Source organism: Lissotriton helveticus, chromosome 8, assembly GCF_964261635.1.
Source record: "Lissotriton helveticus chromosome 8, aLisHel1.1, whole genome shotgun sequence".
Lineage (NCBI taxonomy): Eukaryota > Metazoa > Chordata > Amphibia > Caudata > Salamandridae > Lissotriton > Lissotriton helveticus.
The window spans coordinates 1196607602-1196615499 of NC_136069.1; positions in this window are offsets into that span (position 1 = coordinate 1196607602).

Genomic DNA, 7898 nt, shown 5'->3' on the forward strand with positions numbered 1-7898 from the left:
GTCCAACACTGTATTGATTGCAACCATAAGGAGGATGAGCTCAAATGGTGCATAATAGAAAAAGTACAGTACAAATTGGGGCAACTTATAGCAAATACCCGGAAAAAAAAGAGAATGCTTTTGGATTTTTCAGTTGGACAGTGTCCGTAAGGGACTGAATGAAAGTATAGCCTGGTATGTCACTAAGAATGCATAAAGCACGAAATTCCACATCACCTGGACTCACCCTCTGATGTATTGCATGAATAACATCGTAATAATAGATCTGTATATAAACATCGTAGTAATAGATTTGCATATGAATCCGGATTATCTAATCTATCACCACTGGTTGATTGAAAATTAACACATTAAAATATGTGTCTTTTTAATAAATACGCTAGGCAGTACAAAATATATTTCACTTAAACAGCACCTTGTAGCCTTAGAGTAGACAGCACCAAACTCCACTTAAAAATGGCGCCCGCATTGCAGAGCAATGGGATAGATCAGTATGTAAAACATATTACTTCCAGGTGACATCAGTATTTTGCGCTGCTTTTCTCCTAGATTGGCTGCCTTTTAAAAGGAGCAATATTGGAGAGACACGAGTCTCGGTGTTTCCGGCAGGCTCAGAGCATGGCGACCCGTATTATGAATACTTAGATGATATGGAAGTAAGTACTATCCTGCGATTCCGCGTTTCAAAACTAAGCTATGCCCCATGCACTTTTTTATCAACTGGTGCAATTTTTTCTTGCATATCTGTATATATATACCTAAGAGGTTTTTAAATCACGACAAGCTATTTCCTGTGAGATGTGTTAAACGTCTTCTAATATCTGACAGGATAATGTAATTAAGCTTATTTATGTCCCTCTTTGAGAACACTGGATTGGTATATGCTCCCAAGTACAACGATAAGGTCAGTGTTGATATTATGACTAACACCACAGTGTAAAACAAATATACACTTTGCTACGAGCAATTGAATACAAACTATTATACATGCAATCATATTTGTTTTCAGGTCATGCCGGTTTGTTTTAATACAAGGAAGACTACTAGCATTTTCTGAATTTGATCTACAAGCATTGCGCAGTTCTCATGTGAGACAAGGTAATGCTTTAGCTTACTGCATCTCACCAACCTATCAATGATGTCCAATATAGTCAAATTACATATTTTGTACATGTGTTTTTTTAGGGCACACTGGCCAACTCTGTTTTTAACTGCGGTGCAGACTTCGAACTACGTCTGAGTCCTGGTCCACTGATAGCCTCCTAATATATAAGGTAGAATAGATTTCTCTTTATCAGTATAAACATCATTAAATACTAGGAAACCCTTTCAGGGTTATGATTCTGTAGGGATCCCAAAAACTCGTTCCTTACTCCTTCTTCTATCCTAAAAAATCTCATTAATTTGTTGTAGAATTTGGTAAAGGTGCTTTAGTTCATTGACTTTATACCTGTGTCCTGATAAACTGTCCTTTTTAACCTGATTCCTAGATCATAAAACACAAGGGCAGGATGTAAGAAATGTGTGATAGATAACCAACAACAAAAAATTGGATAACAGATATCCATTAGTGTGACTCTCTTGCTCAGCAGAGGGATGTGTAGGTGCACGCTGTGCCTTTGGGTAATCAAAAGTAATTTTTGAAGCAAGAGACTGTCTTGTATATATTTCACTGTCCTTTTTGTGTAGCTAGTAGACACAGATACATGATTATGTATTTAACATTGCAGATACCCTGTATCCACAAGTACAAGAAGATAAATTCTGTTGGTCCTGAGGAAGGTGGTATTAACCCACCGAAACGCGCTGACCTGGCATATTAAGTCATTTGTACCATCTGGACTACCTCAATCGCAGAAATGAGTGGATGTATTGTATGTTGAGTTGAGTATGTGATGTGGTATGTATGAGTCAGAGTGTTTGCTGTTTGGTGTGTGGTTCTCAGGGTCTATGTAAACAATTTGTCTGATCTTAGACATGTGAATAATGAATTATTTTTTAAAGTGTTGATGAAACTAAAAGTATATTTATGATATGATGAAAATATTTAATAAAAAAGAAGAAAATAAGCCTTTTTGAAAAAATAAATAAAAAAAGGAAAATTATATAAAATTATAGTATCTGTGTTGATTTGGAAGTTTTTCCCACTATGAATGTATTTTGAACAATGTCAAATATGAAAATGTAAGGCCATAGGGGAATTTCTATTGTTATTGTTGATACTGTCCTCTCTCTTCCCTGGCCAAAAGAATATTTTAGAGGGGTCCCATGTATTTGCTGTTGCACTGGTTGTGTCACCAACAGAAGCAGCCTTGTAAAATGTGTCTAAGGTCTGCCATTGCAGAGCCTTCATGCAGTCTGGTACTGTCATGCTGACTGGGCAAGTGCACCCACTTCCCAGTCCCTACACCTTCCCTTTTCTTCATATCAGTCACCCCTATAGTAGGCCCAAGGGCAGGGTGCATTGTAAGTATAAGGTAGGACAAGCCCTGATGTGTGTGGCATGTCCTAATAGTAAATTACAGCCATTTTCGTTTTTCACTATTGCAAGGCTACCTGTTCTCCATAGGCCAGAATGGGCTGTTGGAATATTAAATGTTTATAATCCTAACTGTCTCAGAGAACATGGTAGAAATTCGAGTTTAGTATGCCTGAACTAAGAATAATAAAATACATCTTTTAGTGAAGTTGGTTTTAATATTCTGTGTTTGCAAATACCGCTTTTAGAAAGTAGGTATTTGCTTGCCTAACCTTGCAAGTCTGCCTCTGCTGGGTTGTGTATTCCTTTGTCTGGTTTCTGTGAGTGACAGGGCTGGGGGATTCCAAGAGACAGGATGAGTCAGCCCAGTGGTGAATAGAGAGATCTGCATCTAGATGGGAGGGAGGAGTTGCACCTGAACCTTGAATAGGGCTGTGCCTGCCTTCCACAATGCTGGCTCCACCTCCTGGAGAGCGGCTGATGTATCTACTCTGCACACTGAAAGAGGAGAAGGAGTGCTGTCAACAAAGTGCTCCAGGACTGTTCTTGCCTTCCTCAATGCTGGCTCCACCTCCTGTGGGGCGTCTAATGTTTCTGCCATGCACTGTGAAAGGAGAGGAGAAGTCTGGTAAACAGAGTGCTCATGAACTAGTTTGGACTGGACAAAGGTCCCTCTCCCCTCAGAGAACAAAGTATTTTGGGGTATAAATATCGGTACCCTGATCCCAAGAAATTAGATCACTTTTGGTCTACAAGAAGAAACCTTTACTAAGGAGAGGAACCTGAAGAAACTGAGGAGAGACTATTCCCAAGCTGAAGTGCTGCTTGGGGGATTGGCCTGCAGTGGTTGCCTTACTGCCAAAGGAAGGAGAAAGGAACTTTGTGTACTTTGCTTTCAACTTTGGAAGGATCTCCAAGGGCTTGGAAAAGAGCTTGCCTCCTGCTGAAGTCTCAGGGACAACAGACTTCAACCCCCAGCTCCCCAGAGTTCTTTTGGATGTGCCTGCTGCTGTTTTGGGCCTTCTGCCTTCTGAGGAACTGCGTGTCGCAAGGAGCTGGAAGCGCGACTCAACGAGAAGAAGCATGTCACCGTCGCTGTGCCTGCCGTCGCAACTCCGAAGGAGGGTTTCACCGCTGGATGTGTCGCACTGCACCGCATCGGAGAGAAGCGTGCCGCAACGAAGAGGAAGCATACAGTCATCGCTACTGCTGCCGTCGCAACTCCGAAAGAGGGTGTTGCTGCTGAAGCTGCCGCACTGCACCTCATCGAGAGAAGGGTCTCACAATGAGGTCGGAGCGTGTCGCAGTCGCTGGGCCTGCCGTCGCAACTCTGAAGGAGGTTGTCCCCGCTGGAACTGTCTCACTGCACCGCTTCGAAGAAGAGCACCTGGCATCCCCGAGAAGCGCGCCGCCATCGGAGCTGCTGCCGTCGCATCTTGGATGCCGCCGCTGTAGTTGTCGCATTGTGCGGAAGCTTCACTCATCGTGGGAGAAGAGCGTCACCGCTGGAGCTGCTGCCGTCACATCGTAAGGGTGTCGCCGCTGCAGTCCATGCATCGAACCGAGAACTTCTTGCATCCCCGAGAAGCGTGCCGCATCTGAAAGATCTTCACGTCTTTATTTCTTTGCACCTGAACTTTGCGGCATTTCCCTCGCTGCGACATTGCTTGTCGTGGAAGCGCAACGCAACCTAAGTTACATTGCCGCAGAGTGTCGCATCTAAGAACTGAACTGAATTAAGCTTTAATCTACCATCTTAAAGTAACAGTATTGTGTATTTTTGTCATTTATGGTCTTGTGGTAACTCTATATAAAGTCTATTTATTTTTTATATAAAACCTTGTGTGGTGTCCATCTGTAGTGTTGTCACTGAGTTACTGTATGTGGTCACAAATGCTTAACACACTGCCTCTGAGATAAACCTGTCTGCTCGTGCCAAGCTACCAAGGGGGTGAGCAGGGGTTATTTTAGGAGTGTAATTCCCTTATCTTAACTAGAGGCAAGGGTCCCTATTTGTCACAAGTACCTACCGGTGCCAACCAGAGACCCCCAGTTCTAACATTGGTGGTCAGCTGTGAGGATTCTGGACTTGCATTTGTGACTCGTACAGTGATTGGTAAACACTACTTAGTGAGTGCAGACCATAACGACAACACATACTTTTTGGTAGTTACCTTTTTGAGATTTTCTATTTTTGAAGGATTCCTGAATAAGTTGTAGTAGAGAGAGCAGAATCCATAGCCTCCATATTGATCTTGAATGGGAAGAAGAGGAATTGGAAAGCTACAAAGTTGCACACCTGAAGTACTTTTGCAAAAAGTTCAATGTTTCCACTGCTGGATTAAAAAAGAAGGAAGAATTCTACAAGGCGCTGAGGGCCTGGGTAGAAGCAAGGAAAACTCCTGTGAATTAGGGGGATGACCTGGCAATTGTGCAACAGGAAAAGCCATTGGGCTTAGGAGGGAGGAAAGCACCTTCCCCCGCATGTAGCAATGCTTCTAACAAAAGTCTGTCCCCAAAGGAGTTGGAGGACAGAGAGAGATCAAGAAGGCATGAAATGGAAATGACCAAGTTCAAGGTGAATAGGCAACTGGAATTAGCAAATAGAAGGCTAGCTCTTGAAGCAAAGAAATTACAGTTTGAGCATGAACAAGTTTTGAGGGAGTTGGAGTTTAAAACCAAAAGTTTAGAGATTGCCTCTGGTGGCAGCGTGCCGTCAGTACATACAAAGCGTAAAGTGTATATTCCCAAGGATGTGGTGAAAGTTTTATAAAAATGATGATGTTGGTTAGTGGTTCAGAGCCTTTGAGGTAGCCATGTCTTCCCACCAGTTCCCTGAGAGAGATTGGGGAGTTGGGTTGTGGGGAAGGTTCCTTAGTGAGGGGCGGGACACATTGTTAGACTTGCCTTCTGAAGTCCACAATTCATACAGCCACATGAAAGATGCATTGATGTCTAGATATGGTTTGACACCTGAGCTCTATAGACAGAAGTTCAGGGAATGCAAAAAAGTTAGAAAATAGTACTTGGGTTGAATATGTCACTTTCTTTTGCAGAGCATTGGATCGTTGGGTAAAGGGCAGCAAGGTTAATAATTTTCAAGGTATCTTTAATTTGATTGCATGGGAGAACTTGTCTGATTATTGTTTTCCAGAGCTACGCCAGCATCTGATAGATAGGAAGCTGACTAACCCTAGGAAGCTTGCTGATGAGGCGGACCGCTGGGTAAGCACCCGGGTCCACAAGGGTCACATGGGAGACTCAGCCAAAGGTGGGCAGGGTCCCCAACAGAAGAGTGGGGGGACAAGGGTAAACAGAAGGAGTTCCGCAAAAGGCCCCCAGTGTAGTCCCCAAGGGAACCAAGAGAAAGGTTCCCAGCCTCCCCCTGAGAGGAAGCAAGGGGCCCAACAGGTAATCCTGTTCCCCAGGGACCCCTGAAATGTTACAAGTGTGGTGACCTGGGTCATAAGGCGAATGATACCAGGTGCCACCTGTTTGGTAAACAAGCACCCACTGGTGCTCCGCCCCGGCAGATGGCTAGTGTAGCTTTAGGGGAGGAGATTGATGTCCAAGGTGGGTGGGGTCCCACACAGATGACCCTTGTCTCTTTAGGAGACTGTAAGATGGTCTCAGAAGCTCAACTGCCCAGGAACACTAGGAAGTATGGGCAGTGGGTGACCGTCAATGACCAAAAGGTGGAGGCTCTTAGAGACAGAGGAGCCAGTGTGACAGCCGTCAGGTGTCACCTGGTGTCTCAAGAGCAGATTATTCCCAATGCATTTTGCCGAGTTGTTAACGCCGACAACACAGAGAGCCATTGTCCCATGGCTCAGGTTCCCTTTGAGTGGGGGGGTCTCTGGTACTCTTCAGGTAGTTATGAGGCCCGCCATGCATGTTGACTGTTTGTTGGGGAACGATTTGGAGAGCTCACCTTGGGAGAAGGTGGAGAAGAGTACTCATCGGAAAATGGTGGTCTGCCTGACTGGGCGTGCTTGATCACCCGGTCAATGGCAGCCAGTAAGGGTGCTCAAGAGGACCTGGAGCCTGAGAGGGAGGCCCAGGAACCTGCCTTAGAGAGAAATGACAGGGGGGCGGGAAACCGGCCCCCGAAGTTCCCACAGCCCAGGAGGAGATAGACCCTGAGGGGGATGCCCTGGAGCCTACCCGGGAGCAATTAGCTGAACTGGGGGACCTGCCTGAGCTGACCCATTGGCAGCAAGAAGGAGGCCCCTCCAGGGAAGAATTCTGCAGGGAGCAGAGAGAATGCCCTTCTCTTGAGGGCTTGTGGCGTCAGGCTGTAAGCCGGCAGCAGGTGATCAGTCAGGATCACATTGGATCTACTGGGAGAATGGTCTCCTGTATAGTGAGCCTTAGGTTGCTGAACCTAGGTCAGCCTGTGTGCTGGTAGTACCCCAGAAGTTCAGAGCCTTCCTACTGGGGCTGGCTCATGATGTGCCGTTAGCAGGACATTTGGGGCAGAACAAGACCTTTGAAAGGCTTGTTACCCACTTTCATTGGCCCCAAATGCGCAAGCATTCAGATACCCATTGCAGAATATGTCAGACATGCCAGGCAAGTGGGAAGAGTGGGAGGAAGCACAAGGCTCCTCTCCAGCCATTCCCTGTGGTCAGTACCCCCTTTGAGCGGGTGGGGATTGACATTGTGGGGCCACTGGACCACAAGACAGCCATGGGCAACATGTTCATCCTGATCTTAGTGGACCATGCCACCCGGTACCCGGAAGCCATACCTCTGAGGACAGTGACGGCCCCTGTGGTGGGACGAGCACTGATGGGAATTTAATTTTCTGCTGAGTGGGATTCCCTCATGAGGTAGTATCTGACCAGGGGACCAACTTCATTTCTAAGTATATGAAGTCCCTGTGGCAGGAGTGTGGTGTAACTTACAAGTTTACTACTCCTTACCACCCCCAAGGAAATGGGTTGGTTGAAAGGTTCAACCGGACCCTAAAGGGCATGATTATGGGTCTTTAGGAACCCATGAGGCGTAAGTGGGACGTCCTCTTACCATGCTTGTTGTTTGCATACCGGGAGGTGTCACAGAAATCTCTAGGGTTCAGTCCCTTTGAGCTTCTCTATGGACACCCGGTCAGAGGACCTCTGAGTTTGGTTAAAGAAGGCTGGGAGCAATCTCCCAGGAAACCTCCCCAGGATGTATATAGCTACATGCTGGCAGGCCCGGACTGGTCACTCCGGGCACCGGGCAATCCCCCGGTCGGCTGGACCTGGTGGGGGCCGGTTTTTAGACCGGGGGCCGGTTCTGTTGTTGGGGCCGATTTGGACCGACCGTGACTGAGTCACGGTCAGTCCAAATCGGCCCCAATAATAGAACACAGTGACCACCATGCTCCGAAGCATGTCCGCTGATTTTCATTTCAGGCAGGCAGGCAGGCTCTTTG